Here is a 10521-nt window from a genome sequence, read left to right on the forward strand (position 1 = left end):
GTCAAAATTAATTGGATTACAAAGGATCAAATATCTTAATCTAATGAGTAAGGATTGGAACTTGTATAGTGAGCAAAGAAAAGTGGAATCAGAACCTAAGAATAGGCAAGATTTGAAATAGCAGCTGGAAGGCAGCTGATAAGGAAACTACAATAGAAAACTTAAAGATTGTTGATCACAGGTAGGTGTAGCTGAGTTTAGATGGCATCACTATTATCAGCTCCACTGATTTCTTCAATAATAAGAAGCATCTTGAGAGAGCAAGTCAGAAAGCATATATGATAGATCAACCTAAATTATAGATTTGTAAAGACAAAACAAAAATAAAAATGGAAGGACAAAGGACCTCATCTATATGGCTGACCACTGGACCCAGGTAGGAGTCAGAAAGAAAAGAAGATAAGAAATATTTATTAAGTGCTTACATTGTCCTGAGGGTGGCTATATGACACAGTGAATAGAGTGACAGGTCAGCAGGCAAGAAAACTCATCTTCCTGAGTTCAAATCTGGTTTCAGACACTTCCTACTTGTGTTACCCTGGACAAGTCACTTAACCCTATTTGCCTCAGTTTCCTCAAGTATAAAGTGAACTGGAAAAAGAAATGACAAATCACTTCAATATCTTTGCAAAAACAACAACAACAACAACAACAAAGGCAGGGGAGTGGGTCACAAAGATTTGAACATAACTGAAATGTCTGAAATACAATAATACCGAATACATTGTGGTAGGCATTGTGCTTTACAAAGTGTTTTATAAATATTTAATTTGATGTACACAATTCCCCAAAAGTTAGGATGATGATTCCCATTTTACATTTGAGGAAACTGAGGCAGCAGGAAGTATGTGATTAATCCAACCTCATACTGCTAGAACATGTCTAATTCAAGACTTAAACTCAAGACTTCCTCAATCCAGACTCTATGCACTTTAACAAGTAGCTATGAAGTAGGGCCAGAATATAGATGAATGGGACCACAGAAAAAGATACCAGAAGATAGAGATAATTTATGTCAATACAAAGATTCATATGTTCATGCTATTGATGGGATATAAGAATTCAGTTCAATTTTCAAAACGATATGGACATATGAATTACTGAATGTATGAAAATTATAGGAAAATTAATTGCTTTTCTAGAAAGTAATCTGAGTCCAAATATTTTCTCTAATTACTTCTTGACTAATTGACGTCTTGTCCTTCTAAAAACTGGGATGGGGGATGTGGGGAAGAGGTGAAGAAAGAAGAAATTTATTAGGATAGTAATTGCTGATGATTAGCTGTGATGCACTTGAACCAACTTGTTCATATTACCAAGAGCCAGTTGTTAAATTTTCAGTGAGAACATTTATGCCTCACAAATTAATAAATGATAAAAATTAAAATTCAGTTTATTATTTTGTTGATTTATAGAATTAAGAATATGATTGGAAAATATTAATAATTTATATAAAATTTAGAAATGTCATAAATACATCATACTCTTTGGGAAGCCAGTATTTAAATATTTGCCAACATATTTCTGACAGCAATGAAGAAGATTAATAAATCATTGGTTATACCAGACAAAAATCCCTCTGTTTGATGCAAGAGAACCCTGATTTGAATTCCTTATGCCTTATTTATTACCTATGTATCATTAGGTAAGTTAATTAATGTCTCTGAATAGGGCAAAATAGAGAGCTCACTTGATTGAATGTTATTATTGAAGAAGTTAAATGATCCACATCAAAATTTCATTTGTAATTTTGTTATGAGCCTTGGGATTTCCTAGTTTACTCCATTGGACTATCCACATTTTTTCAATGCCAAATGTATGCTTGCCAAAAAAATATATATATTTTATAGGGTACTCACATAGGGCAATCTCTAACAAGATGGTCAGAAAAAAGTGATATAAGGACATTCTTAATGTATCTCTTAAGAACTTTAGATTAGATTGTATGACATGGTAGACACTGGCACAGGACTGTACAGCATGGTGTGCTCTTGTCAGAGAAGATGTGTTCTCTTGGTGTGGCAGAATTGAATTAGACCAAAAGAAACAAAAGATGCACAGAGTTACAGAAGCCAACCCAAATATTCATAGAGACTATTTATATTCAATCTGTGGCAGATCATCCTGAGATCATATTGCTCTGATGAGCCATAGTCAGACACATTGTAACTCAATTCTAACATTATGATGCCATTTTGGTCCTCTTCTAGAATGACAACAATCAACCAGGAATAATAGAGGGAAGTAAGATGGTAGAGTAGATCTCTCCAGGACCTGGTGGTTTTTTGTTTGTTTGTTTTTGTTTTTGTTTAAACAAAATCTCTCATTGTCAAACATTTTGAAAGCAATTAAAAATATAATCATTCTGGGACATCTGTATTTTTAGAAGAGTCCAATGAATCGGATCAAAAATCTGAAGTAGTTTTAAAACATTAAACAAATTATATACATATGTATGTACTTATACAAGTAATACACATATATCAACATAAAAATATATACAAATATACACATTCAAGTCAAATATATACATATATTACATGTATATGTACATGAATATATATATACATAAAACCATTTACATGTATGTATAAATGTGCTTACATACACACGCATACATCTCTATAAAATCTTTCCATTATTATGTAAGATAATATAAACATATTCTTCAATGGGAGCCCCATCAAGATCTTTTGGTAATTTATCCTTCTTTAATTATATTTACAAGTCCAAAATATATATTTTGCATTTTGATCAAAAATAGTTCTGCATAAATTGCCTTATCTTCTAGTGCACTAAATATGTTTGCTTAAAGCTTTCAGATTGTAAAGAGGCTTAAATTATATGGTAGATGGCATTGAGGTCTGAAAATATTTGACTTAACTTTGTTTCAAAATATTTCTATAATATGAAACTTTGACATTTTTTTTTCAAAAATGTTATACAATACATCAGAAACTAAATAAAATCTGACAATCTACTTAGACAATGATGTTTTCAAGATGTGAAATACAATCCACTATTTCTTCTATAACTTCAACATCAAGACAGAAAAAAAAAGTATCAATAGCATTTCTCCAAAGACTTAAATTTGTTCTAAATTATCTCTCTGCTTTTTAAAAGTTTCTTTTCTTATTAGCCTTCCAGACAAAAGCTTCAGTTTCTTGCTCTTCTGACATGCCATACATTCAAAAATTTAACTGTACTGGCCTCCAAAAAAAATTCATTTTTGAACATTTGAAAATCTGCTATTCTCCACTTAATTGGAGCATTTCCCTATAGAATTGAATAAAAACTTCCATCTATAGTAAGTATGGGCTCAAGTCTGGTTTTCAAATAAAATCCTAAATATAGGATAATTGATTTATCTATTCATTATCATCACTTCAAAATTGGTTCTCCACATACAACAAACACTGTCATTCAATTCTGATTGCACCATCAATCAGTGCAAGCAGATTCCTTTCTTTTGAGATAACTCATGACTTACAAAAGAGTGTTCTCAAAATCTTCCCAGCTTTTACTGAGGTAACATTGGAGCACTGGAATTTTTTAATCCTTCTTTAGGCTGAGCATTGAATAAGCAGTCAGGGTGTTGAAGGAGGAGAGTGTGTTTCATTTAAGAAGGTGGAATGTATATTGGATATGGTATGTTAGGTACAACTTAATCTCTTTCCCTCCATTTTATTTCAAATGACATGATCATCTTTCCATTTATATTTTTCAGAACTCTCTCAGCATCTCTTCTATTTATAATGGCTTCAAAACCAAAAGTCCTTTCTCTTTCTCTTTCTTTATCACTTCTTGGGCATATAATATTGATACTGACTAATTGTCCAAACCTCTGAAATTCTTGGTATAATATTTCTTTATTAATCTGGAGGTTAATGTTGCCAAGATATAATACAATACTTAGTTACTCCATATCATGTTTATCAAGTGCATAGTCATTAAGGACAAAGGATTTGTTTTTTTAGGAAGGCACATCTGTAGAATGACCAATGGTCATAGGAATCTGAGTGAGGAACTTCAAAATAACTTACCCTGACTTTTGTTTATGTTTTATCATGTTCTTGAATTTGTTTCACTTCTTGGAAGTTACCAATTGTTTTTTTTTTTATTTCTTTATTTTCTTCAGTGGAGTTTTTTTCCCTTATCACAAGAAGGGATGGTGGATTTTCATTTTTGGACTTATTTGCTGCCTTCTTTTTTCTACAAATCATAAGGATGGCTTTTAGATTTTGCCTCATTTTTCATCTGTTACATATTCTTCTTTAGCAATGTTAACCAAACCACCCCTCACAAATATTTTCCCTTTATTGCCATCACTGCCCTTAGAAGTGGCAAGGAATACTTCATAAATCTCAGCTACTGTCTTCTCATCCTCCTTTTTATTCACTTTTTTGCTCTTTCTTGCTCAGAGTCCTTTTAGCTACACTCATCTTCCCAATATTAAAGCTTTGAGCTTGATTTCCAAAAGTGATCTTGACATATTTTGATGGGAAGAATTATAAAAGGTTTCAGGAATACTTTCTGTCCTATAATTGTGCCTCCTTGGACTCTTAGGTTGTGTCCAACTTGGCATATATGTATCTGAGGGTCCAGCTGCATCCATATGTGCATCTAAAAAGCCAGATGAATGTATTGTGTCTAATGATATGGACTTTCAGCTGGATTTCTGTGAGCCACCTGGCATTTTGTCTGACATCTTACATCCTGCCCATATGTGATACTCTGACATCATGAACTTCAGATATCCGGGGGGATGGTGAAGAACTTAATAAAGAAGTGCTGCAGGATGTGGAAGAAAACCAGTGAGAGAAATGTCAAAGCCAATAAGAGAATCCAACTCTGCCCACCCCCAACTTTTCCACCGTATATCTCCCTTTGAAAATTTCTCATTGTCTCTATGAATCTAAATGTGTATTTTATATTTGGTTTCAGAATTTAGGTTCTTGCCCTCTTTTTTTTTTTTAATTATTTGCAAAGACGAGAATGACTTTCTGTGAATCTAATTGGTCTTTGTGTTTAGGTACTTTAAGGCTCTAACAGGACTATGTGGAGACCTGTTTAGCATTATTGTATTATCTGTACTAGATGTGGCAAACTAACCATTAGAAATGGATATTGCATTGGAATGCAATTAGTCTTCTAGGTGAAGCAAGAGTCTAGGAGAAAGGTTTATTACATTGCAGTGTGCATGTAGTGGCATTTTCCCTTTTTTATAATGGTTTAAATTTAATTTTATACCAATGTTTCAAATTAATTGAGTGTTTAGCTTGAAGTAACAAGTTGCAATGGAATGTTTATTGCAACAATTTTGCTGTAAAAATGTTTCCAAACTGCTGAAATAGTCCTGATAAAAGTCCAACAATCCATGGTTATTTATTCATTGTTCTGATTTTGACTTTCCATCACAATGAATTAGCATTGAAGATGCTATTGAAAAGCCTGCATTCATATTCTATTTTTTGATTGCTTTCTCCATTTCTCTTCCCTCTTTATTCCCTTCCTTCCTTTGCTTACTCAACCTCTTAAATTCAGTATGTGTAACTTGAAGCTAATTTGTGCTGCCGGATATCCTATTGGAGCCCCAGATAGAGAATCTATATTGTTCTTACTGAAACAAAGCATGGAATTAACATTACACTTAAATAAAATAAAACTAATCTTTTTAAAAATATGAAATTTAGCTTACATCTCTGTACATATTGGGTAGTAGGGATCCCAGTGCAAATATGTTCTTCCCCTGAGGCTTATAGTCTCTGAGAGTGATCTAGACAATCAGAGGCTATGACTTGCCTAGGGTCACACAGATAGCATATCTCAGAAGCCAGATCTGCCTTTCTCTAGCCTTACTTTTCAGCTAGCTTTTTGTCTGCTAAGCAATGTGACTTCTGAACTGGGAATAGATAATCTAGAATAGAAATATGGTCATAGAGAAGCTACACATGAGGATAATCACAAGTTACCTACTTGGTTACAGATCCATATTTCTTTTCAATCTTGAAGGGAATTTTTGAAAATTATGTCTTATAGAGCATTCCACATACTATAATATAAAAAAAAATGGAAAGAGATTTGAGGAATTGTATATGATAAATCATTGTGTGTTCAGGTCAGTAAGAAGGGAAAAATTAACCAGAAGACTAGATAGGATCATGCATAGACCTAAAGCTGGAAAGCATTTTAACATTATGAAGTCCAATCCCCTTTTGTTTTCCAGATGAAAAAACTAAGGCTTAGAAAAATAAAGTGACTTTTATGTAATCACGTATTCACATGGTATCATGAAAATAGTACTGTGTTTAGATTAAAACACAATGGATTGAAATACTACCTTTGGCAATTTATTCCCTTCATGACTTTTGAAAATTCATATAACGTCTGTCTCTTGGTCTCAACATTTATAAAAAAGGAGTGGTACTATAACCATTTTGTGTACACTTAGTGTAATCCCTAATGGTTCTAAAAACTGAATACCAATTACAGAAGTACTGACATAAAAAATACCGACACTGATATAGCACAGGACTTCTTAACTTAGAATTCACAGATCCTCAGAGTATCTGTGGGTAGATTTCCAGGTTTCCTTGCCTTTGGATGGGGAGACTTACATCTTTATTTTTATTTATCTCTAAACAAAATTTGGATTTTCCATTAATTACGAATGTGAACATCAAAATATTATTTTGAGAAGGGGACTATAAGCTTCACCATTGCCAAGGAGGTTCATAAAAAATGTTACGGACATTTGATATTGTGATTTTTTTGGTTTTCAAAATACTTTGCTTTCATTCTTATTTGATTTAATCTTATTTGTATTTAATATAAAATGCTAGTATTATCATGCTATTTTTGCAGATGAGGAAATTGAGGCTCAGAGCATTGACAGTATAAGATAGTAAATGACAAAACCTAGACTCTTCTTTCACTACCAGATAATGATAGAAGTGAAGTGATAGTTACTTTGGTGAAAAAAGCCGCCTACCATTTATTGTGGATGAGCTTTCCTCTTCCTACCTCTTTCAGAGGAGTGAGTATAAGTCCAAATGAAAACTGAGAAACAGGGAAAAAGGGATAGGGATCCCTTGCTTATCTAGAGGAACTATAAACTGCCTGAACTGCATTTGAACAGCCACAGAAGTCATCATTTTTCTAGAACTAAATGAACTAAGGTTGAATTCTCATTTAATGCTATATGGAGTTTTATCTCTTAAAATGATGCTATTTTTATTTTTCTTCTTTTGGTTTCTATTTTTTCACAGCTATTACTATTGCTTCCACATCTTTCTTCTATCAAAATCTGATTACAATGGTGAGAACAACAACAGCAGCTGAAGGGGGAAAACTGAGAGAATGAGTGCACTTAGACTACTAGAAACTCTTTGCGAAAGTGATTTTTACTATTAGAGCAAATGGGCAGGAAAAAAGGGGGTGAACTGAAAACATCTCACTAAATGGCAAATGCCTCCAAATTATTGTGATCAGAGTGAGAGGGACATGCTGAGATTTTCTGGGTTTTCGGATCAACATTTTGCTACTTAAAGGATTCTTTAATATGATAGACTATAAGAAAATAGTTGTCATTTAACTACCCACAAATGCCTAAGAATTTCCCCAAATGTGTTATCATACTAGGTTACTTCTCCTGTTCCCCGAATTTTTACCTTTCCTTATTTTGAAATTTATGCCAGTCTAGACTAAAATAAAGCCTCATATATTACCATCTGCTTTGTTGCTGTGTCCTCCAGAATACTAGTATTTGCCATCTGCCCAGCAATTGACCCTCCTATGAATTTCATATCCATTTTCAGAATGTAAACTCTTTAAGGAAAGAAGAGAGGTCTCATTTTAATTATATCTCTGTATATTTTGATATTTTATCTGTGTGTTTTATCTGTATATTTTGATATTTTTTTGATAAATGATATTTTAAAAATCCATTCATATAGCTTGAATGATATAAATTCATTATCAGATTTGTGACTGCAAACATTGATTGTTAAGGACCATTAATACATATCTTCCACTTTTGCCTTAAAAAACAGTTTCTCTCTTTCATGGTTTCCATTTCATTTAATAGACATTCATTATATATGTGACAAATAAAAAGCTAGAGAATTTTATTAATTTAATATTTTATTAGTCATGCTAATAGTAATAATAAAAGGGGTCAGTAATGCTCTCAAAAGCCAAATCCTGCCCTATGGAACCTAATAAATGCTTGTATGCTTTTGGAAGGGTTCCTAAGGATGACAATCAACTGATTGATTTACAAGTAATAAGAAAAAGAATACTATAATGACAAGTAGACCTGTTTTAATGACTGAAATAATTCAGTCTTGGTCAAAGAGACTTATCTATGCCCATATTTCCCCATCTAGGGTAATCTAAACCAAAAGAAAATCTAGACAACCCTGACCTGTGGTCCATAAATCTCCTTAAATTAAATTCTTTGTAAGGTTCTTTAGTTGAGTGGGGATCAAAAAACCTATATCCCAGGGATTTGTTCAATATTATCCATTAACAATGTCCTTCACATGCTGATTTGGCCTAGTAGATAAGGAAGATCTAAGAAGAGAAAAATCATGAATCTCTGCAATATTAATATTTAATTATTTAATAATCTTTTGTCTAACATAGACATTGAAAATACAAAGGCAAGAATCAAACGGACCCTAATCTTAAGATGCTCACGGCCTACCAAGAGAAATAAGTTGTGATATCCCTTTTATACACAAGCGATCACGTACAATGTGACCTGCCTGTTGTGGGACATGGCTTTAAAAACTAAAATGAATAATTGAAAACAAATGGTAACTGTATTCACAATTCTGTTAAAGCTGTGTTGTCAAAATCAAATAGAAGAAGATTCCTCCGCCACATATTGATTTAGGAAACCACAAATTAACATTACCTATATTGCATTGCATTTTTGTTTTATTTTGTTAAACATTATCCGATTACATTTAATTTGATTCAGTTTTCAGGACAGTTTGACAGGAAGCTTGCAGCCTACAGGACTCAAGTTTTTGTGGCCTCTTTGTTAGGGGATGATATAGGATGTTGCTTAAAATGTCGAAGACTTCAAATCTATTACTACTTTATATATTCTCCTCCCTATCCCAAAGGTAAAACACATTATCTCAATACAGACATATATGTTCACACTTATTCATGGGATTTAGTCATTCATATTGGGCACATAGATTACTGAACAAATGAAAATTATAGGGGAAAAAAGTTACTTCTAAAGGAAGTAAGTGCCTTTAACCATTTTCCTAATCATCTCTTAACAGGTTGACTACTTGTCCTTCTTATACTTTGAAGGCAGGGGTGCAGATCAGGGAATTTATAAAGCTTTTAGTGCTTGAAGATCATGAAAAAGAATGGGGCAGAAGAATGGTGATTGGTCAAGGAATCCAAGTCCAGGGCTCAAAGGAAATTGGGAAAATGCTTTGAAAGAAAGTCTTTGCATCCAGTTTTCCAGTCTGGCAGAAATCACAGTAACTGCTAGTTTCATCCTCTCTGATCTTGTATCTCTTTAGATTCTGAATTGCCTCTGAAGCACTAATCTCTGCCAGATTTGTCCTAGAATGACAAAATCTAGGGGGAGAGGAAGAGGCTAAGCTTGTAACTATTACCATCCACAATTTCAAGCTATTCTACCACATGTGGGCTCTGCCATCTCAGTGTGAGAACAGCAGTAATTCTTTCTCATGTTTGCAAGGCAGCCCAAACAGTCTGAGACTGAAGGGCTATTGGAAGGAATAGGAGCAGTCATTATTGAATGTCAGCATCCATTTCTCCTCCATATTACATGAATACTTGCCCATTGCACATGTGTATCCTCTCCCTTTCTCCTCTATAGATTATTAACCTAAAGGACAGGTAAAGTATTTCAGCTTGTACACAGGTCACCTAGAAGACTTACAATTTTCCACATTCCTTAAAATCAAAAGTTCTTTATGTGGGATATGGAGTGATGCAAGTTTCAGGTCTATGGGGCTAGATAATAAGCTCTGTAATATGGGTATGAAAAACTTGAAAAATTTTGGAGCAGTAAATGATTATCTATATAACATGGAGTTAATATCATAAAATAATTAAGAATCTGACAGGGGGAAGGGGGAATAGGAAGTGAAAAAATTTAGAATGTATTATCCACAACAAGAGCAACTTAGATCAGGTCAGATAAAATTGTCTAAAGGTAGACACAAATCTTCATTGCCAAAGAATGATGTAAATTCTCATCTAGATAGTAGGAAGATAGGGAAAGTATAATACTTTCTTTTCAATAGACCCATCATGTGGGTAAAAGTCAGTACTTCCTTCAGCAGGTCACCCATTCCTTTACATCCTGTGTGATTTTTGTCCTCCTGTTTCCATGAAACCGCCTTAGAGAACCTTCTACAATGAAGTTTTTTTTGTTTGTTTGTTTGTTTGTTTTTTTTTGATTTGTGCAGTACTCAGGATGTCCATGTGTTAGCTGTCATTACCTAAAGACAACTTCCCACT

The 10521-nt window shown here is 33.4% G+C and overlaps 1 pseudogene; it reads right to left on the reverse strand.

Annotated features, from left to right (window-relative positions):
- Positions 1-2622: 2622 nt before the first annotated feature.
- Positions 2623-4708, reverse strand: LOC141547269 (U2 snRNP-associated SURP motif-containing protein pseudogene; annotated as a pseudogene).
- Positions 4709-10521: the final 5813 nt, after the last annotated feature.

Source organism: Sminthopsis crassicaudata, chromosome 6, assembly GCF_048593235.1.
Source record: "Sminthopsis crassicaudata isolate SCR6 chromosome 6, ASM4859323v1, whole genome shotgun sequence".
Taxonomy (NCBI): Eukaryota; Metazoa; Chordata; class Mammalia; order Dasyuromorphia; family Dasyuridae; genus Sminthopsis; species Sminthopsis crassicaudata.